Consider the following 24,822-nt stretch of genomic DNA (forward strand, 5'->3'; position numbering starts at 1 on the left):
AGCGAGCAGAAAATAGCAATTCTCGGGTTTGAGAAATATTTGGCCTCGCTCGATCCGCCGAGTTCAGCAGATCGAGCGGCCTCAAAATTGCAAGTCTCGGGTTTGAGTTTTAATTGGCACCGCTCGATCCGTCGAGTTCAGCCGATCGAGCGGTCACCCCTGTTCCAAAAATTCTGCAGAATTGCTCAGGTTCTGTTGCTGTCAAAAGAAAACTACAAAGCATGAATTCAAGTCTGAAAATCATACATTATCATGTATCAAGTCATGCAATACTTACAACAATTACTAGTTCAAAAGATAACCAAAAGAACTAGCTATACAAGATCAAAAGTATTCTCAACTAGCCACAAACATAAGTCTAATACATGCTTGACAAGGTTCTTAAGTTCATCACTTCAGCTACAACAACCGAGTCCCACATCTAAGTCTCTCTCTCGAGCTACCCATATCAATTTTGGTCAGCTCCTGCCCCACCTGTTACCATGCACACATACAAAACAAGACAACAGCCGGAAATATCCGGTGAGAATATAATTCTCAGTATAAAAGACATATACATAACAGTTCATATCAATTCAACTATAAACACTTCAAATCAAAGCTTTGAATCCATACTTCAAATCAATAGATTTATATAGCGCGCTTTAAAGAAGAATTGATTCATAATAAATTACTGTCATCAAGATTTGTATACGATCTTGACATGGATATCCATCTATCGTAGTCTTCTGACTCGAAAATAAGGTCCATCTGACCTTGGCATTAGAATCAATTCAATTTTTTTCATATCATATATAACTCAATAAAGATCCACTATCTGAGATGGATCGACAACATCAAATTCTAAATCAAGAATAAAGAGTAACAAGTATGTGGTTTATCGGGACAACTCAAAAAGCTTCATTCTTGAGTTTCAAACCCCTGAGTCTCGATCTTGTCTTATAACTTTCAGTCATTCAATCGTGGTTGAGATGCTCCAAATTTGGACAATCAACACAATAAAATCCTCAATCAAATATCTGTTCACACTCTTCTCAATCTTTAAAGCTAACAAGTCACAACCCTTGTTCTTTCGTCACTCGGTTTCGAAGTTGGTCTTCTTAACTAGAAGCCCCTTGTTTTCAATTTAAAAACACAACATATATATATCCAAGAATATCAGCAAGAACTCAAAAAATATACAGCTCAAGCAATCTAGACTCAAACGCTTGCCAATTCTTGACTCGACGACATAACGGTTAATATTCGGCAATCGTAACTTATTCTATCAACTCTATTATTCAAATAAACTTCATATCCAAGTAATATCTATCTCATATCACATCATATATCAGCTACATCGGTAGGTATAGAATCGAAGGTAATTCTGGAAATTCATAACACGTTCATACAACATTCGTTCTTTGTTTCGGTTTCGATATAACAATATATATCAATCCTCTTCACTTAACCCAACACATATCAACAGGTATATCATCAATAAACCAGCAGATCAGAAATATAAAAATCTCGAATACTTGCTGAAAATCATAGCAAATGTATACTTTGTCCGTTTTTCGATCCGATTGTGCCATAATGATCAATAGAAACTCTAAAACACATAACCATAACCAAATCTGATTTCCTCTCAACATCATAATTTCTAAACATACTGAATCTCATCAATACTTACATCAGTTGATAACCCTTCTAGCAAGGATTCCAAAACTATGCTCGGTTTTGAAATCGGATGGCCGGATCAAAAGATATAAAAGATTGAAGATGAATAATTAACTTGAAATCTGAAATTTCCTCTCCTTCATGTTTTGGATGCTGAAATAAGTCTGAAGAAAATGATATACACGTGTGAATGATAAGGAATAAGTGTCAATTTAGATATATATTGCAATTTTGCAGTTTAGTCCCTAAAACTTTCAATAATTGCAAGATAGTCCTTGGCCAATCTTTTTAATTCAATTTTCAATCCTAAATAATCTAAGAATTTAATTCGAAACTCCAAAATTTTCAAATTATATATCCTCGAATTATAATTAAAAAGATAAATTGCATTCTAGTCCTCGAAACTTCGATATTTGCAAAACAGTCCCTGCGCGAGTTTCAACTCCGAATTAAATCCTTTTAAATTCACGAAACTTGGAATTTCAATCTTAAATTCCGAAATATTCAATTCAAATATTTAATCTTTGAATTTAAGAATCCCGGAATTTAAGTCTCAAAATCCATAAATTCTCAAATTAAATATTCTCAACTCGGAAATTAAATATCTAATTTTCATAAATAATCCAATTGAATATTTTCCAATATTCGGAATTTAAATCTTACTAATAACTTAATATTTTCAGAGCCTTACAATTCCTCCCCTCTAAGAAATGATTTCGTCCTCGAAATCTCAACCAATCTTACTACTGACTCTCTTCAGTGTGAAGTTAACTGAAGTAGTACTTACTTCACTTCTGTAAGTTCTGGATATCTTTTCGTATTCTTTCTTCTGATCGCTTCTGATCATTTCTTCAATCATTTTGTAATCACTGAGCTAACTTACATCTAAGCTGCTCTTCCTCGTGATCAAAGTATGTATCGATCATTCTGATCAATTCAAATATTATCAACCTCACCTGGTTAAAGTTCACAGGTAAAAGTTTAGCTGAAGTAATTATTACTTAAACCATACAACTCTGAATCTCTAATATCATATCTGAATCTATCTCTTCAAGTTCTTTCTTCAAATTGCGTCAATTCTATTGTACTTAGTTAGTTGACTGGAATTTGATTTGTTTATGAGCTATTACTCGTTCAGAGTAAGTATCTCTTTCAGATACTAGAATTAACTCATGCTCTTATCAAATTCTACCTTTGCTGACTAAAGTACATCGGAAGAATTTAACTGATACTTCATTAGACACATGGATCATATCTGATCTCTCTATCAATTCTGGAAGGATTATATCTGTTAATGAACTCATTAACTGTATTGCAAATCTCATACAGTACAATTCAGCTTTCATGACTAATTGTTTCTTTTCCTATATTGTTCTATGCTTGGCAAAGAACATTTATCAAGTCTACACTGTCATGCTGATTATCATTTCGAGATCTGTATTTATCATACACTATTCGTCTTTCATTCTGTACAGATCAATCTTTACATTTTCTGTCTTTTCTCAAATCATATCTGATGTGATACTTCAGAAATACTATCTCAACACAAGAACTCTGATTTTCTTTGCATCTGCTACTCCAAACACTATCTCCATATCTGTTAGAGAGCTGTCACAGGAATCAAAATCATCAAGTGGCAAAATCAATCAACTGGTACTAAATCTGGTACTAGCGTTCTGAGTATCTCCTCAAATTCTGGATAGTAACCTCAGACATTCCATCGATCAGAGGATGGTATAATGCAATCGCATACAACCAATCACTCAGAATCTCTGATAATCAGTGCCACAATCTATCAAAATAAATCTAAAGTTTCCATCTCAACAATAGATTTAAATAATTTTTGTTCGTTTACACATCTCTATCTTCCAAATCATATCTGTATTATCTCAAATACAGCGTATTCAAGAATTTGTCGAAATCTATCTCAATTCAAATCGCAAATTCATGACAATCTGAATAGTTTCGAATTACAAATTTGTCGAAAACCTATTCACATTTTGCTTCTAAAGTGGCTAAACTCTGACATAGACCACTGGCGCTCTTCTTTTCTGTTTCTTCCATTGGAAATCTTGATATCCAAAATTCAATTCTGTCATATCTGCATTCATTTCCTTTCATCACCACTGATTTCCAAATTAGTTCATACATTTTCAAACAACTAGATGGATATTCAATCTGGTGTAGTGTGCCTCTTCCAAACTCTGATATTCTATATCTAGAAGATCTTGCATAATTCAACGATTATTCACTACAAAATCCATCAATTCTGATCTGTTTTCTTCAATTCATATCTTGATCTGGCATTCTATATTGAACTCAAACTGTTGTGATCTCAATTATGTATGTCTTCTATCATCTTTAAGCAATTCAAACTCATTCTCAATTGACAATTTCTGATTGAGAATACCTTTGTCTGAAACATTCAAATCAGAACACATAGAACTATGTCATCAAATACTCATGTGTCCATCAGATTCTCTCTATCTATTCCTCAAGCACTGACAAATCATCTAATCAACCCAAAAATGCAGATGATACTCTAATCGTTCTATCAGTTACGAGCCAACAACTCAAATTACGCTGAAACAACCATCGAAGGATCAATAATTCCTGAAATCAAAATAAATAAATCAAGATTGAGATAATCTCTCAATCAGGGTCATCCAAAATCAAATATTCTGGATAACAAACTCTGCACAGTGAAAATAACTCACTTGCATCTCATAACTCAGAACGAGTGAATCAACTCAGGCTCTATGAATAAGCAACGAGAGCCAATCAATATCCACTAATTCAAGAATCATATCTCCAATCTAAGGTAATAAATTCGGCATAATCAAAGAAAAAACTCAACAATAACTGATTTCCTTATCAATATCTATTCTTTAAGCTCTCAATCACAATATTCATTTCAAAATATTATCACTTCTCTGTTGCATCCCAGTTCACAACTTAATCTAAAGTCTAAAATCTCACATGGAACTTAATTTTAAAATTGCAAACTTCAACCATTGGCATTTCTACCAATTCTGGTTAAGTTATTGAACATATCTAGTGCACAGAATATACGAATTTCGGAACTTTTTGGTAATCACATACAGAATTAAAAGAAATCTAAATTCTAGATTCCATACCATATCATCATATTCCTATGAACTTTTCTATTTTCATTAATCAAACTTAATCATTTCTAAGAATCAATCTTCTTTTATTTTGTACTTGAGTAGTGCATCATTATCTATCATGCAAACATCAATAAATAATCCCAAGTACGAACAAAATCATGTTCAATCATATCTCTTTAAAACTGTAGCTCCATTCATCAATCAAATTTACAGATTCTCCCTTCTTATACAGAGATCATAACATGAAAAAGCTTTCAGCTATCAATATATATTGCTTGCACCAATAACATAAACAGGTTAACTAAACAAAATAATCTGTTACCTGCAATCTCATTCTCAGGTTCAATTTATGTCTGATCCTCTATTTGCCCTATGGGATTAATCTTCATTCTGATTTCCTCTTACTCTACTTCGATTAAAACACATTCTGGCAACATGTGTCATTTTCTTGCATCCATTACATCTTTCTGAAATTTCTCTGTACTGATTGCTAGGATATCTCCCTCCACAATGAGTACAAAACCACCAGCACACTCTGCATTCTGACCTAACTAATCTATTTTGGTCCACTAGAGCTAAAGGACTACTCCCATAACTCTTAAAATGTTGACTCTTAAGCTGAGGTTAATCATTGCTGCTACTGCCACTATCTCTGGCCTCCAATCTACTCTGTTGTGGGAATTGTGGCTGAGGTTGTGATTATCTCACATCCTGTGGAATGTCTAATTTTCTTTCTACGTCAGAAAACTTGCTTTAACTTTCTTGGCCCTGTCCATGACTTCCGTAAAATCTTCGGTCGCTATCATCTACTTAAACATAAATCTCCGGGTTCAGGTCTTTCATACACAACTCAACTTGAGTTTCTTCATTATCAACTATTCAAGGATCACATAGCAGCAAACTTGAGGATCTAATTTCATTTTCCTCAATAATAAATTTTCCTCTAATTAGCATATTCTGCTTTCTTGGCATATTCTATTCTCATATCTTTTCTATCTGATACGGGAAAAAATCGCTGATAAAACAAATTTGTTCTCAACATAAGCCAAATAAATAACATACCTCGGCTCTCAATGAATTTCTTCGTAACAATATCTTCGTAACAATCCACCAACATTTTGCCGAATCATAAAGTTGGTATACAATCATCCTGATTCTACATTCATCTGAATGTTTCTAATACTCAGCAACTGATCAAGCTCTGTAAACCAACTTCCACATACACTGGCATCATCTGTACCTTTCATAATTGGCGGATGGTATGTCTGAAATCTCTTCAATACTATCTTCATCAAGGTAAGCATAACATTCTTTATTTCACTCATAAATAGTTCGGCTCACTCTGAGATACTTTCTTCATCTGAAGATTACTATTCTATTCAATCTGGGGTACTTACCTTACTCGACACAAAGCACTGTTCTGAGGTGCTTACTTCTCCTGGGGAAACCTTTGCTCGATCGGTCGAACTCCACCGATCGAGCGAGCAGAAAATAGCAATTCTTGGGTTTGAGAAATAGTTGGCCTCGCTCGATCCGTCGAGTTCAGCAGATCGAGCGGCCTCAAAATTGCAAGTCTCGGGTTTGAGTTTTAATTGGCACCGCTCGATCCGTCGAGTTCAGCCTGAAACGACCCTAACTCTATTTAAAATAATAACTAAAAAAATAAAAAAACGGATTTTAAGAAAAATAAAAATTTTGGCATGACCTATTTATTTATATAACAATCCACCTGTGGGGACCTCGGGTTGCTAATCTCGTTTTAGGGCAGCTAATGATTAATTAAACAATTAATCAAACAATTAAAGAATAATAAATCAAGAGCAGGAAAAATTTTTTTTTTTTAAAAAACCCAAGCCTCGCTCGATCGGTTAAAGTCATCCGATCGAGCGAGCATCAAAACAAAAGTCTCGGGTCTGCAGCACAAATGGCCTCGCTCGATCGGGCAAAAGCTACCGATCGAGCGAGCAATAAAAATCGAATTCTCTGCCCATGAAAAACAGGCCTCGTTCGATCGGTAACTTTTACCCGATCGAGCGAGCCATATTTTGCTCGAATTCTGCTGCTGATCTATTGCTGTCAAAACTTTAGTACAAGGTATATATACTCATCCAAATCAATTCTAAGCATGTTATAAAATCTGAGAACATGCATACATTAATATACCAAGTTCCTATCAACAAATCATACAATTTAATACATCCGATAAATAGCATAAAAGACATAAATCAACAAGCTACACTAACTCTCAAAAGTGAGCTTCTAAACAAGATTTCAATGTCAAGTTCAATGCTATTTAACTACCATTCTTCAACTTAACCCGAGTCCACACTTGCTACATCTCTCTCAAGAGCAATCAGTGTTCTCTCAACCAAGCTCCTGCCCCACCTGTTGCAATGCACAAATACAAAACAAAGCAACAGCCGGATAAACTCCGGTGAGAACTCATTCTCAGTATAATCGACATATAAATGCGTTAAATAAATTCATATCAACTCTAAACATATCAACTCAAGAATAGAGTAAAAATAACGCATAAATCGACCCAACTTCAAATCAAAATTTAAATTTATATAGCACGCTTATCTCAAGAATTGATTCTTATCACTTCATTGCCATCAAGATTCGTAAACGATCTTGACATGGATATCCATCTAACGAGTTTGTAAACGACTCGCAAATAAGGTTAACTGCAACCTTGGCATAGAATCAACTCAATATACAATCATATAAAAAGCAATAAAGATCCACTACCTGTGATGGATCGACAATAACATAAGTTCTACCTCAAGAACAAGTACTTAAACAAGTATGTGATTTGTTCGGGATAACTCAATAATAGTCGTTCTTGAGTTTCACAGTCCCTGACTCGCAATGTCGTCATTATATCTTTCATTCTCAAGTTGACGATGTTCCACATCTGGATAGGAAGTACAACAACTCCTACAAGAATCTGATCATTCAAACCTCAATCCATCTTCAATCAAATTCACTTCAATCTTGATCACTTTTTCTTCGGTATCAAGTTGAGGTTCTTGAGTCAATAGTCTCCTATTAAACTCTGAAACATATCATCAAAACATACATATCAAACTTCATTCTATTCAATCATTTCAGAATTGAATCAAAATCATCAATATAGATTCAATCAACATCATTTCAAACTTCAACTTCTTCTTATTCGGTATAACTCGGAGTCTTGCATCGTTCGTCTTTCAAACGTGACTGAAACTGAGAAACAAAAATGCTATATCATCGCTAAAATTTCACTAACATCTCAATTCAATCTTTGGTTATCAAAACTGATCCTAAAACATCAACCGGCGGCGTAGCGATTTAAAATCGGGAACCGACTCGGTATCGAATTCCTTTCTAATCAATTCAGTCATTCGTATCACTTATATCAGGTGAATTCATCATTCAATTCATCATATCAGCAGCTGAATATATCAAATGTAAGCTGGACATCATAACAAGTTCATTCCTTAGTTCATTTTCAATCCAGCTTCGATATATAACGGCATACGAATTCAAGAACACAAACCTCAAGTCATAATCTGATCTCTGCCAAATTTCGTTCTTCAAAACATGCCGAGATAACAAAATACTTACATCAAATCGAAGCCCTCGTCACAAGGATTCCAGAACATCTTTCGGAATTAAAATCGGACGAGCGAAACAAAAGTTATCGACGTTTGAAAATCGAAAAGCAAAGGAAATGGAAGAGGGTTCGAGCTCCTCTATTCTCATTTCTGAATCTGATATTGAAATACACGTATCAAGGCTGAGTAAGCTTCAGAAAATCGGATATGTATTGAATATTTGCAATTTAGTCCCTCAAGTCTTCATTAATTGCAATTCAGTCCTCGGCCTTCTTTTTAATTCAATTTCAATCCAAAATAATTTAAGAATATTAGAATTAAAATCGAAACTCTAAATATTCTCAAATTACATATACTCGGATTAAAATAAATTAAATTCGGATTAATTAAATAATCCCGATCGTTTGCACTTTAGCCCTTGCAACTTCGATATTTTCAAATCAGTCCCTGATCGGGTTGTATCTTCAAAATTAATCTTCGTTAATTACCGAAACATGGAATTTAATCTTAAATCTCATAAATATTCAAATCGAATATTTATTCTTTTAATTTAAGAATTCTCGGAATTTAATTCTCAAAATTCGTAAATTCTCAAATTAAATATTTTCGGCTCGAAAATTAAATCTATCATTTCCATAACTTCTCAAATCAATATTAGCCCTTAATATGGAATTTAATTCTCAAATTCCATAATTAATAATTTAATATTTTTGGGCCTTACAATTCCTCCCCTCTAAGAAATGATTTCGTCCTCGAAATCGTATTCATCCGGAATATCAAATCTAATTGACTGAATGATTATCTGAAGTGATTCTCACTTCAATCATCCAACTCTGCATTTCGTATCTCACTTCATCTTTCAATCTCATGTCAGATTATTACTTTGAATCTGCTTCTATTCTCTTGTATTCGGTATCTATTCAGTTGTACTTTAAGTCATTGAAAAGACTTTGTTCTGAGCTGTTTCTTTCTTCAATCAAGGATTTGTTGAATAATCGACTTAACTCAGAATCTCGTCAATATCTATCTCATCTGAATAAAGTACATACAAAGAATCTACTGATACTTCTTTCACTTAGATACTGAACTTATCCAGCTGAAAAGAATACATTCGTTCAATGAAATCATCAATTTTTTCTGACATTTCATTCAGTGAAATTCATCCTTTGGAACGACTTGATTCTTTCTCTATATCATTCTATACAGAGTATAGAAATAAATCAAGTCTTCACTGTTATTCAGTTCATCGCTTCAAGATTAGTATTCAACTTCATATTCTGAATCTGTAAATTAACTCTGCTCTTTCTCTATTCGGAATTGAATGATGTTTCAAGAATAACTTTTCCACTTAACTAATCAATTTCAGCTTCAATAGTTATATCTATCATTCAATTACTAATTCTGATTCATCTTCTTTACTTTCATTCCATACAGATTCATATTCATCATCCTTGTGTTCCTCAAATCAAATATGATCTGCTGTCAACAAATCATGTCTGATCTCATATCATATACTTCAGTAGTATCATTCCAACACAAAGAAATCTAATTTCCTTCATCATATCATCATGACCTTATCTCAAAATCGATTCATTAGCTGTTACAGGAATTATAATTATCAAGTGGCAAAACATCATGTAACGCCCGGAATTATTTAATTTTAATCCGAGAATAATTAATTTGGGAATATTTGGAGTTTGGATTTAAATTCTACTATTCTTAAATTGATTAGGATTGAAATTGAATGAATTGAGTAATTGAGGACTGAATTGCTATTTTGGAAGAGTTGAGGGGCCAAAGTGCAATTAGGGGATTTGAGTGGGACACTTGTTATGTTTAAACCTTGCTCACGTGTGAAACACTAAATTCCATCAGATTTCTCAAAGTTGAAGGAGAAAGAACCGAGAGCAACTTTCCAAGAAATCTCCAATTCATTTCTTCTTCTTCAAATTGCTATATCTTGAGCTACGGTTATCCGAATTCGATTCCGAAAGATGTTTTGGAATCCTCTCGACAAGACCTTCGATTTGATGTAAGTTTTTCTGTCTTTCATGTTGGTTTGAGAATTCGACATGGACAGGGATCAGAAGTTGGAATGAATTTGATGGTTTTGATCTTCTAGCTTTGATGTTCTTGAAGTTTGGTTAAAGGGTGATGTGTATATCATGTCCTTATGATTTCCAGATATGTTTCATTGATATATACTTGCTGATATGTTGAGTTGAGTTGTTGAACATCTGATATGAATGTTAGAAATGATTTAGAGTTGTTCGGGATCGCCGAAGTAATACCGAAATGCCGTCGAACTCTTGAATCGAAATGATTTGCTATTGTTCTTGGAATCTGAAGTTGTTGAACTATTAGCTGATGATTCCTTGTTTGTTATGCTATGATTTCAGTGTGTAAACAGGACAAGTGAACTCGAGAACGTTGAATTCGAAACCGATAGAAGAACACACAAGGTTGGTTGAGTTTCCTTTGAAGTTCTTGTGGAAGGTTGAGTTGATATTGAACAGAATTTGAGTTGTGTTTGGTAATTGATCTTGGACAGAATTAGACAAGCTCAAAGACATCCTAGACATCACATTTGAAAGGTAAAAGTGGACTACTATTTGATTGGGATTACAACTCAAGATGGTTTGTATCGAGTTCCCATAATTCACATACTTGTTTGCTTAAGTGCTCTTATGTGTTTTACCTTGATTACTTGGATAAGTCTTTGATATAATGAATGCTTTGATTATGATATATGTTGCATTCATCTTGATGACTTATTCCTTGAATTTGAAATGAACGGACACGTTCGAATAGACGATTTGAGGGATTGTATATGTATGGCCTGGGTGGTTGTTTTAGCCTAGTGTCTGAACTACATATATAATGGCTTCAAAGTCTAGAGGAGCAAGATAGTAGCCCCACCTCGATAGGGTGTGTCGGTGGATTAGCTATGATATCTTCTTCTCGGGATCCCAGTCGATGAATGACGAATTGAACCTTGTTTTGAAAGCATGCATTGTATTTACTTCTATATCATGATTGTGATATTGATTATGCATGTTTAGTTGCTTTTACTGGGAAATCTATTTCTCACCGGAGTTATCCGGCTATTGTTTTGTTGTATGTGTCATTGCAATAGGAGGAAGTGGAACCGGGCAAAGGAGGACTTAAAGAACAAGGGATGAAATCGATATAGCGTGAGGATCCGAGTTAGGAGTTATGTGTGCTGTCATGAAGTTTATTGAGTCTTAAACATGATCATGTTAGAAGATACTTGTACCAAGACTTGTAGATGATTGAGTTGTGGTTTTGTTGATGTTTATAGGATTGGAAATATGTTGTAAATCCTTGAATCAACATAAGGTGTCTTGAACTTGATATATGACAATGTTATTGCATGTTATGAGAATTATGATTATGTTGTAAAGCCTTGGAATGGTTTATTCCTAACAATTATAGCATGTTAGAATGCATGTTAGATGTTATGATTGATTAAACCATGTCTAGACTTTGGTAGGACATGATCTTAAATCAATCATAGGCATGATCTCGTTTTTGACAGCAGCTGAGCCATATTTTTTTTTCTGTTGGTTTGGCTGGCGCACGGGCGAGCTCCTGCTCGCGCGCGCGCGAGCCAAGCCAAGGGGCCTCGGTCCCATTGGCCGGCAGAGCAATTTATTTTTAAAAATTTTTTTTTTTTATTCTTTTGTTTAGACTTTGATTATTGTCTAACATGGTTTAATAATGATTAATGAGATTAATGAGAGATTAGAACTCGGGTCATCACACATCAAGACAAGTATTACCGAATCAGGTATCAAAGTTCTGAGAATAATCTCAATATCTGGAAATCAACTCAAATAAGCCATCAATCGACAAATGGTATAATGTAATCACATATAACCAACTCTCAAAACATAAATCAATCAATCGATGCCACATTTGTCGAATAAATCTAAAGTCTTAATTCTGACAATAGATTTTAATCATTCCTGTAATTCATCATATCTCTATCGTTAGATAGCTATTATTCACATCTTATACAGTGTATTCCACAAATCTGATTAGTCTATTCGGATTATTTCTTAATCAGAGTTTATGATGTATTCACAAATTTCAACGTATTCAGAACTGTTGATAATCGGTATCATAACATATAAAATTTCATTCTCGAAATTCAATTCATCTTCTCTGATTAGTCTTCCAATTCAAAGATAACATGTTGTACCTTTACCTCAAAAAGTATTCAAATTATTTGGATTATCTGTATTACAAAGTAATAGTAAACCCAATGTTTCAATCTGAAACATTATTTCTTGGCTTACTATTCGTCTTGCAACGAATCTAATCACAATTCAGTGATTTGATCACACAGACAGATTTGCGTATCCAGTAATTTCAATCAATCTGTTCATGACTACCACCTGTTTACTTTATATAAACTGTTTCATCTTGGTAGTTTCACAAAATATTCTTTCTACTCATGATCTCATACAAATTCTGGAATTTCTAAACTGTCACCAAACTCATCTGGTCAACGATTTTCAACTTCATCAGAAACTCTCTGTACGTTTAACTTCAAAAACATACTAATTCGGTTACTTCTATTTGCTTTATCTTCTGATAAAACAATTATTGGATGAATCCAAAATTCATTGTTGCGCATTTTTTTCATAATCTGATATTTCTTTTCGGAAAGATCAAGCACAATCAGATAATCAATCATAATAGAATTCATTCATTCTGATCTGAGGCTTCAATTCATATCTTCATCTTGCATTCTTTACTGAATTCTCATCGCTTCAGTTTATTTTCTGTGTTTCTTTCATCTTATAAACAGTTCTGGATCGCTTCCAATCAAAAATCATTCTGATTGGTCACATATTCATCTGAATAGTCAAACCAGAATACACAGAAATCTAAAATCAATTATCGGATGTCTAGTCCATTCCTCATTTCTATCTCTAAGTACAGACAATTCATATCATCTAATCCCAAAAATTCAGGAATCAAATTCAAATTCTTCTATCAGTTACGAGCCAACAATCTTAAAATACGCTGAAATATCATCAAAGGATCAAGAATTCTCAAAATCAAAAGAATAAATCAAGATTGAGAAAATCCCTCAATCAAGGTCATCCAAAAATCAAATCATCTGGATAACAAACTCTGCAAAGTGAAAACAACTCACTTACATCGCATAACTCAGAATGAGTGAATCAACACAGGTTCTAAATGAAAGAAATGTGCCATGAGAGCCAATCAATATTCAATCATTCAAGAATTATATCTCCAGTTGATGTAATCGATTCAGCATAATCAAAGAAAAGACTCATCTGTAACTGATTTTCATATCATCCTCTATTTTCTAAACCTCAAAATCACTATTTAGTTCATATTCTCATCACGTCGGTATTTCATCAATTCATCAATTCACTATTTAATTCCAGTTCGCAACTTAATCTAAAGTCAAAAATATTACTGGAACATCTCCGTAATCTCTATTCATTGGCATACTTATCACTGTTGATTTAGATCTTGAACATATCTAATGCATCGAATATACTGATTTCGGAATATTTCTGTAATCAAACATCATATATCAAACCGAAATCACAGAATCTTAATTCGAGATTCTATATCATATCAACTTATTCATATGCACGTTATGTTCTTGCTGATCTAATTTTATCGCTTCTTATCATCAATTCTTCTATTCATTTGTATTCGATTATTGCATCATCATCTATTGCACCAAAAATTAAACAAGTTAAAACAACATAAATTTGTTACATGTACTTTCATTCTCAAGTGCAATTTCATTCTGATTCTCTGTATACTTCTGGAATAGAAATTGTAGTTAAATACGTGTTTTTCTCACACACCGTAGCATCTTTACAATTTCAGTCCTTTTTCTTCATCATTCAACTTCAGTTCTAGTAACCAAGACTATGTCTTTCATAGCATGTTTCAGTCATCAGCATTTATTCAGGCATAATCTTCCAATTCAAGCCATAATGAAACAACTAAAACCCAAGCTTCATTATTATCATTTACAATTCAAAGAATCATAATAGGCTTGAAATCTAGCAATGCATGCTTTCCTATTCAAAGTACTCTTCTTCTGATTGGTATATTCTTCTTTTTCTCCTCATTTTTATTTGTTGTTGAAAGAGTGGGTGCCAGGTGAGCCAACTTGTGGCTAAGGGATTTTATGACTCTATGTATAAACAATCTTTTGTTTAATATAATTTACACTTTTATAATGGCATTTACTTTATCTTTTATCATATTATTATGTTGTGACATACTATAAGATGTTTAGATGAAGACCTTGAATATATTATAGTGTATGTAAGATGTGGTAGCACATGGGGATGGCTATCATGAAACACATCTTAAAGTCACTGTATATTCTAAACAGTTCCTAGTCGATAGAGCCGTCCGTTAATAAGGATAAGGATCGCTCGAGATTGAGACTAGCGTTTGCGATGCCGAGTACCACGTTTCATTGGTATGGAACATAGAGATGTTCAAAGCATGCAAATGGATATTCATATGATGAATGATTGAACTACCCTATTCGGACTTTCCAAGTGGTTATCACTTATCGAGTGGATAAAGTCCGCGGTTTTGGTTGTACACCATTAGTCCTTACTACTTGAAACATCATTGAGACTCTATATGCTAGTACTGTACTTTGACTCGTTTACCGACTCTATTGGAGTCATCAGGTGTCGGGATTGGGTACATTTACGACACATATAGGAGTCGATGCTTTGTTGTCAAGGATTCACCACATACTTGCGAGTGTGGATATCCTATGCAATCTGAGGAGATATTAGTGTGACGAATCTCTGGCCAGATCTAGTACATGATGTGTTTTAAGAAATGGTTTCTTAGTAGCACATGCGATGTCACTATTTGATCTTCAAGATGCATTGCATAGTTATCGAATCTCGAACGACTCTCGATTTACCAATGGTTGTTGATTCGATCGGGATATATGGATGAAGGGACTGTACTGTACGCTAACCAAAATCTATTGGTTCTTGCAGGCACTATCAGTGATACCTAGGGAATCATGGGGCGATGTTGCTAGGAGCTCTTACCATGATTCGATGGGCAAGTCGGAAATTGTTGTTCCGAGTCACAAGGAGTTGTGAGCCCACGGCTAGCTGTATCCCTGAACCATCGAGGGTCACACAAGTAATGGATTTCTAATCCCCGTTGAGATAATTAAATTTAAAGAGTTAAATTTAGTGAATAAAGAACTGGGACTTCTTATTTAAAAGTAGAGGGAGTAATATTTCCTAAAATGACATAGTGATGGACATTTTTGGAAACCACTGAATTCGGATTCAGAAAATTTATCTTGACTTTAAAAGATGCAGAAATGGTTTCTGTGCACATTGGTGAAATTGGTTTATCAATCTGAGTCACGATAAATTTTATATTAATTTCTGAACATGCGGGCTTTGCTTGTCAGGCTTGAACTTATGACTAATGGGTCTTAAGCTGTTAGCAGCCCACATTATAAATAAGTTATTGCAGTACAGAAATTACACAACACAAGGTCATAATTTCGAAAACCTAGAGAGCTCTCTCTTAGGGTTTTCGGCCGACCCCTCCCCCTCTTTCTCACAGTGTTCGAAAATGCAGTCTGTGAATTTTTGAATTTGCAGACTGATTTAACAGATCATATCTGTTCCATATCATCGTAGAAACTTCTGATAGACTTTCTAGTGCAGTCTATCAGAGGGATTAAATTTTTGTTCGTGGACCTGATTGAAGAATTGTTCGTTCATCAGTTCCTGGGATATACAACAAGAGCAGTTTAATCTGTTGGGGTCCATAATCTCGCTTCGAGATTTTAAGGTAAAATTTATATTGTTTAAATTTTATGTTATCAATTTTAATCGTAGGAATTTGATACCCATATGGAATCGTTCCATATAAAATTTTAAAACTTCCGCTGCACCGGGTATCACTTTCTTTTTCGATCCGGAGAACGACCGTGTTCCAACAGTGGTATCAAAGCCAGACTGTTCTCGGATTTTACGATTAAAATAATTTTCAATTGTACAAGCCTCGATTTTTCAGAAAAATAAAACGAAAAAAAAAATTAATTTTTCAGGGGGGGGGGGGGGCGGCTGCCCGCTACCCGAAAGGGCAGCGGGCGGCCGCTGCCCTGCGCGCAGAGTGTCTGCACGCAGCTGGGCCGCGGATGCGGCCCAGCAGCCCATCGTGCTGGGCTAGGGCAAACTTTGCCCTAGCCCAGCACACCGCTAGGCCGCGCCGAGCGGCCCAGCGAAGGACTGGGCCCCCGGCCCGATTGTCGGGGACTGCCCGGGATCGTCCCGGGCAGCCTAGAAAAATTAAAACTTTAATTTTTGAAATTTTGAATTTCAGCCCGTTAATTGTTATCGAGCCTAGTTTTTGGCCCGATTGAAAATTGTTTCAGTTGGTCCACGAGGCAATGTGTCAAAATTGTTTGAGCCCAAAATTTTTTTAGAAAAATTAATTTTTGGATAAATTTTGAATTTTGGAAATTTATAAATTTAATCCAATAAATTAAATCTTTAATTATTAAATTTGGTACAATTGATAATAAAATATGATTTTATGTATAAAATTGGATTTTATATGTAAAATATGATTTTATGGATAAACTAGATAAAATATGATTTTATATATAAAATAAGATTTTATGTATGAAATATGATTTTATCTATTTATATTTATTGTCATTGCATGATATCCAATAAATTAATTTTTGAATTAAATATTATTGGATAAGGATGATCGATTGCCATGACCAATATTATAGGTGTATGTTAGGTTGTTTACATTTGGCTTTATTATTGATTGTTGGGTTTTATTAATGGGCCTGGTTTATGGCCCAAATTTGATTTTATCATTTGTAATAAAAGTGGGCCTGGTTTATGGCCCGTTCCCACCCCTATAATGTATCCCTTTATTTGTCATAGTAATTTATTGTAAATTCACTAGAAATAGTGGGATATTTTGAAGATGGAGGTGGGACCAGCAAGCAATGATAAAGACTGAAGAAATGTAAATTGGAAGCACAATGTAATAGGATTGTATTGCATACTTGCATATCACCTAGGATTGGACTTAGACTCGTGATTGGCAACCACGGGTCGATTAGTAATGGAATCGATCATCCTAAAATATAATATATGATATTATCGTTGTATGCATGTTTAGACTAAATTTTATGAATCCCGCAAGCATACAAATTTTAAATGATGAGACAAATTTTCAAAATTAAAAATCCCTCATTTTAAATATGATTTAAAATTGATATCAAGATAAATAAAGGAAATTTAAATATTGTTTAAATGTTCCTACCTTCCATCAACGATCAATGTATGAGATGCTACCCGCGGATACGGTCCGGCTCATATTATTGGGGGGCCCGTTCGTCGGAAAGCTGTACATTGGATCGACACATGTTGTAAGTTGGATGGAACTCCCATGGGATTGGCTCATATTATTGGGGATCCACATGGCGACCATCCATCACAACTTAATATTAATGGGTCATCTTGACGTGTTACAATAAACGGCGTCATATTATTGGGCCCTTATTGGACATGAGGTAAAAACATGGAGGTTGCTTTGGAAGCAATTGGGCTCTACCTTTTGAAAATTATGGTTGGCTGATATTATTCGGGACTATAGTTTGTCAATTGGACTTCATGTTCCCACTAAAGAAAATGTTTCTCGTTTTCACTAGAGGGTAGTGAAATCGTTAAAATAGTGGGAGTGAGATTCATAAAATAAATTTCGCCTTATTTTATGTCTTAGTTAATTAATTAAACAATCACTGATTATTGTCTGTTTCTTTTCAGTATTTCATTAAGATGAATTCGCGCAATCCACTATTCTCTATTCTCGAACAAAACAAACTAACTGGCGCAAACTATACGGAATGGTTCCGTAAGTTGAAGATTGTCTTGACCTCGGAGAAGATGTTCTACGTGTTAGAAAAATCTCCTCCGAAGGAAGCACCAGCTGATATAAGTCCGGAAGAGTTGGCCAAACTTGATAAATGGTGGGACCATGATATCAAGGCCAAATGCTATATGCAAGCTTCGATGTCTGATGAACTCCAGAGGCGATTTGAGGATACCATGAATGCTGCTGACATTCACGTACAACTCAAGGAACTTTTTGGGGCTCAATCGAGAGCTGAAAGGTTTGCTACTTTAAAAGAGTTAATGACGTGTCGCATGCGTGAAGGGACTTCGGTCCGTGATCATGGAGTGTGCGTGATTTGGCTCATACAGAAGTTGGTAACGCTTGAATTGGTATTGGAGCATGAACTCAATGTGGACTTATTACTTCTCTCTCTTCCTTCATCGTTTGGCGGTTTTGTGGTGAATTTAAATATGAACAAGATAGAGGCCTCCCTTGAAGAGATGGTCAATATGCTTGTAACTTATGAAGCCACTTTAAAGAAGGATAAACCGGTTCTCTTGGTGGGCTCCCCTTCTTTTGCTAAGAAGGAGCCAAGTACAAAGGGTAAGAAACGTTCTGCCCCATCCAAGAAAACCGGACCCGAGAAGAAGAACAAGACAAAGGCTTCAAACATGGAAAAATCCAAGGATGTTTGCCATCACTGCAAGAAACCCGGTCATTGGAAACGTAACTGCAAGGAATATCTTGAGCAGTTGCGAACTGCGAAGGGTATGTTTTATATTGAAATAAATGTTTCACTTAATACTACTTCTTGGGTATTGGATACCGGATGTGGATCTCACATTTGCAATGATTTGCAGGTGATGACAAGAAGTCGCAAGCTTAGGATGGGTGAGACCCAGCTGAGGCTCGGAAATGGTTCTAGAGTTGAAGCCAAAGCTGTGGGAGACGTTTATTTAATTTTGCAGAACGATTTTAAGTTACTGTTGAGAGATGTTTTATTTGTTCCAGACTTGATTAAAAACATTATTTCTGTTTCTATGCTTGATAGAGATGGTTTTTCTTGCAATTTTGTGAATGGGATTTGCAATATTTACAAGAATGAATGTTTGATTGGAAATGGACAACTTGAAAACGATCTATATAACTTAAAATTAAAAGACGTTCCAATAAATTATGTTGATAAACCGGTAACAACGAACAAAAGGAAAATCAATAGTCAAAACCCGGCAAACCTTTGGCATGCTATGCTAGGTCATATTTCCTCAAGGAGGATGAACAAGCTAGTGGGAGAGGGCATGTTTGATATGTCTGATATTAACTCTCTACCTACTTGTGAGTCCTGCCTAAAAGAAAAAATGACTAAATATTCTTTCAAAGGAAAACCTGAGCGTAGTCAAAATCTATTGGATTTGATCCATACAGATGTTTGCGGACCATTTAGTATTGGTACAAAATTTGGTCACACCTACTTCATTACCTTTACTGATGATTATTCTAGGTATGGGTACTTATATTTGATGAAATATAAGTCTGAATCATTTGAAAAGTTCAAAGAATTCAAGGCTGAAGTAGAAAACAAACAAGGTAAGAGTATTAAAGCACTTCGATCGGATCGAGGTGGAGAATACTTGAGTACCGAGTTTTTGAGCTATCTAAAAGAGAATGGGATTCTCTCTCAGTGAACACCTCCTATGACACCTCAGCTGAATGGAATTTTGGAGCGTCGCAATCGAACATTGTTGGACATGGTTCGATTTATGATGAGCTTCACTGAGCTCCCACCTTCGTTTTGGGGCTATGCTCTTGAAACGGCGGTATTGTTGTTGAACAACGTCCACACTAAAGCAGTGAACAAAACACCATACGAGTTATGGAATGACAAAGCTCCTAAGTATTCGTACTTAAGGATTTGGGGATGTCCTGCTTACGTGAAGCAGACAGTGAGAGATAAGTTGGATAGTCGATCCACCTTATGTTATTTTGTAGGGAATCCAAAGAATTCAATTGGATATTATTTCTATCATCCTACTGAAACAAAAGTGTTTGTTTCAAGGAATGCCACCTTCTTGGAGAAAGAGTTCTTATTGGATAAGAAAGGCAAGATGATGGAACTCAAAGAAATTCGAGAAGAACCCGAGATACAAAATAATGATCCTACACCTCAGGAACCATTGATTGACACGCCTATTACTAGAAGATCCGAGAGGACTTATAGGCCTCCTATTAGATATGGTTTTCTTCTTGAAGGGGATCAAAGTGAACCCGACATTGGATGTGATCCAAGAAACTTCAAGGAAGCAATTTCTGATGCGGATTCGAATTTATGGCTTGAAGCTATGCAGTCGGAAATAGATTCGATGCATACAAACCAAGTTTGGTCTTTAGTAGATCCTCCCGATGGAATTGTTCCAATATGGTGTAAATGGATCTATAAGAGAAAACTTGGGCCTGATGGAAAGGTACTGACCTACAAGGCACGATTGGTGGCAAAAGGTTATACTCAAAGACAAGGAGTTGACTATGATGAAACTTTTTCACCAGTCGCAATGTTCAAGTCCATAAGAATCCTTATTGCCATTGCTGCATGGTATGACTATGAGATATGGCAAATGGATGTGAAGACTGCATTCCTTAATGGAAACATTAAGGAAGAGATCTATATGATGCAGCCTGAGGGATTCACATCCATGGGAAGCGAGCATAAGGTATGCAAGCTTCAGAGATCGATCTATGGTCTCAAACAGGCATCAAGAAGTTGGAACCAGAAATTTGATGAAACAATGAAGGATTTTGGTTTCATCAAGAACCCGGAGGAACCGTGCGTGTACAAGAAAGTAGTTAAGGATGCTGTGACATTCTTAGTACTTTATGTTGATGACATCTTACTCATTGGGAATGATGTAGGGATGTTGTCAACAAAGATATGGTTATCAGGTAGATTCTTGATGAAGGATTTGGGTGAGGCGTCCTATATTCTAGGGATACAGATCTATAGAGATAGATCTAAGAGAATGATAGGACTTACTCAAGCTACCTACATCGACACTATATTGAAAAAGTTTTCAATGGATGAGTCCAAGAGAGGACATCTACCTATGTGTCATGGAGTCTCTCTATCCAAGTCTATGTGTCCCAAGACTGACGAAGAGATAGAGAAAATGACACACATACCATATGCATCAGCCATAGAGAGTATCATGTATGGGATGATATCTACCAGACCGGATGTGGCATTTGCTCTGAGTGTCACGAGCAGATATCAAGCCAATCCCGGTCAAATGCATTGGAAAGCCGTGAAGGATATTCTTAAGTACTTGAGAAGAACTAAGAATGTATTCATGGTTTATGGAGGAAGAGAACTGAAATTGGAAGGCTATACCGACTCTAGCTTCCAAAGTGACGTGGATGACTCGAAGTCAACCTCTGGATTTGTATTCATGCTCAATGGCGGTGCTCTCTCTTGGAAGAGTTCCAAGAAGGACACCACAGCGGATTCCACCACTGAGGCAGAATACATTGCGGCATCAGCTGCTGCTAAAGAGGCCGTTTGGATGAGGAATTTTGTCCAAGAGTTGGGCGTTATTCCTGAAGCTATTGGTCCAGTCCCGGTGTACTGTGACAACACGGGTGCCGTTGCTCAGGCAAAGGAACCAAGGTCTCATCAAATATCCAAACACGTACTGAGGAAATACCACATCATCTGGGAGATCGTGGAAAGAGGAGACATCACTGTCGAGAGAGTGGCCTCTGCAGACAATATCGCTGATCCACTTACTAAGCCCTTGCCAGGACCATTATTTGACAAACATCGCGAAGCAATGGGACTACGTAGTATGACTAGTTGGCTTTAGGGAAAGTGGGAGATTGAAAGAGTGGGTGCCCGGTGAGCCAACTTGTGGCTAAGGGCTTTTATGACTCTATGTATAAACAATCTTTTGTTTAATATAATTTACACTTTTATAATGGCATTTACTTTATCTTTTATCATATTATTATGTTGTGACATACTATAAGATGTTTAGATGAAGATCTTGAATATACTATAGTGTATGTAAGATGTGGTAGCACATGGGGATGGCTATCATGAAACACATCTTAAAGTCACTGTATATTCTAAACAGTTCCTAGTCGATTGAGCCGTCCGTTAATAAGGATAAAGATCGCTCGAGATTGAGACTAGATTTTGTGATGCCGAGTACCACGTTTCATTGGTATGGAACATAGAGATGTTCAAAGCATGCAAATGAAATTCATATGATGAATGATTGAACTACCCTATTCGGACTTTCCAAGTGGTTATCACTTATCGAGTGGATAAAGTCCGCGGTTTTGGTTGTACACCATTAGTCCTTACTACTTGAAACATCATTGAGACTCTATATGCTAGTACTGTACTTTGACTCGTTTACCGACTCTATTGGAGTCATCAGGTGTCGGGATTGGGTACAGTTACGACACATATAGGAGTCGATGTTTTGTTGTCAAGGATTCACCACATACTTGCGAGTGTGGATATCCTATGCAATCTGAGGAGATATTAGTGTGACGAATCTCTGGCCAGAGTACATGATGTGTTTTAAGAAATGGTTTCTTAGTAGCACATGCGATGTCACTATTTGATCTTCAAGATGCATTGCATAGTTATCGAATCTCGAACGACTCTCGATTTACCAATGGTTGTTGATTCGATCGGGATATATGGATGAAGGGACCGTACTGTACGCTAACCAAAATCTATTGGTTCTTGCAGGCACTATCAGTGATACCTAGGGAATCATGGGGCGATGTTGCTAGGCGCTCTTACCATGATTCGATGAGCAAGTCGGAAATTGTTGTTCCGAGTCACAAGGAGTTGTGAGCCCACGGCTAGCTGTATCCCTGAACCATTGAGGGTCACACAAGTAATGGATTTCTAATCCCCGTTGAGATAATTAAATTTAAAGAGTTAAATTTAGTGAATAAAGAACTGGGACTTCTTATTTAAAAGTAGAGGGAGTAAGATTTCCTAAAATGACATATTGATGGACATTTTTGCAAACCAATGAATTCGAATTCAGAAAATTTATCTTGACTTTAAAAGATGCAAAAATGGTTTCTGTGCACATTGGTGAAATTGGTTTATCAATCTGAGTCACGATGAATTTTATATTAATTTCTGAACATGCGGGCTTTGCTTGTCAAGCTTGAACTTATGACTAATGGGCCCTAAGCTGTTAGCAGCCCACATTATAAATAAGTTATTGCAGTATAAAAATTACACAACACAATGTCATAATTTCGAAAACCTAGAGAGCTCTCTCTTAGGGTTTTCGGCCGACCCCTCCCCCTCTCTCTCACAGTGTTCGAAAATTCAGTCTGTGAATTTTTGAATTTGCAGACTAATTTAACAGATCATATCTGTTCCATCTCATCGTAGAAACTTCTGATAGACTTTCTAGTGCAGTCTATCAGAGGGATTAAATTTTTGTTCGTGGACCTGATTGAAGAATTGTTTGTTCATCAGTTCCTGGGATATACAAAAAGAGCAGTTTAATCTGTTGGTGTCCATAATCTCGCTTCGAGATTTTAAGGTAAAATTTATATTGTTTAAATTTTATGTTATCAATTTTAATCGTAGGAATTTGATACCCATATGGAATCGTTCCATATAAAATTTTAAAACTTCCGCTGCACCGGGTATCACTTTCTTTTTCGATCCGAAGAACGACTGTGTTCCAACAGTTGTGGCAAAGAACTTGTTAATTAAAACTTTATTCTAAGCACTTACCAACAAACATATATACCTCTATTTTGTCAGAACTTCTTCGTCAAAATCTATCAGCTAGTTGCTAGGTCTTGAAGTTGGTAGAAAATCAATCTGATATATCATTCATCGGTATCTTCCAGATATCTGAACATCAGTTCTTCAGAACAACTTCTACCTGCAATACATCTATTCATTCGCTGATATTCTGTTTTGTTCAATCTGAGATATTTCATTCAGCTGAGCAATAATACAGTTCTGTTCAATCTGACCATACCATTATGTTCAGTCTGGCCATACAACTCTGTCAGTCTGGGGTGCTTACATCACCCAAAGAACAATATTCTCTTTGATTCTGGGTGCTTACATCACCCGGGGAAATTCTTAGAATAACATCGATAAGAATTTGAAAATTTACAAATCAGTAAATTAATCAATTCAATTTAAAAAGTAGATCCAGAGTACATGCAATGTATTAAATTATCGAATCAACTATTGCATAATCATGCAATACTATAAATGCATGTAACTCACTCTACCCCGCTCAGCTTCTATCTCAGTCCAAGAAACTTATGCTTTGATACCACCTGTTGTGGGGACCTCAGGTTGCTAAAATTTTTTAAAAACCCAAGCCTCGCTCGAAACCTGCAAAAAAAATTTTTTTTTTTTTTAAAAAACCCAAGCCTCGCTCGATCGGTTAAAGTCATCCGATCGAGCGAGCATCAAAACAAAAGTCTCGGGTCTG

General features: G+C 35.7%; 1 long non-coding RNA gene across 1 annotated transcript; it reads left to right on the forward strand.

The window, feature by feature from the left end:
• Positions 1–10,288: 10,288 nt before the first annotated feature.
• On the forward strand, positions 10,289–11,792 carry LOC140894375 (uncharacterized). The gene is made up of 4 exons (XR_012153805.1): positions 10,289–10,418; positions 10,786–10,848; positions 10,938–10,980; positions 11,523–11,792. It is a non-coding gene; the product is annotated as an uncharacterized lncRNA (long non-coding RNA).
• Positions 11,793–24,822: the final 13,030 nt, after the last annotated feature.

Source organism: Henckelia pumila, chromosome 4 (assembly GCF_033568475.1).
Source record: "Henckelia pumila isolate YLH828 chromosome 4, ASM3356847v2, whole genome shotgun sequence".
NCBI lineage: Eukaryota > Viridiplantae > Streptophyta > Magnoliopsida > Lamiales > Gesneriaceae > Henckelia > Henckelia pumila.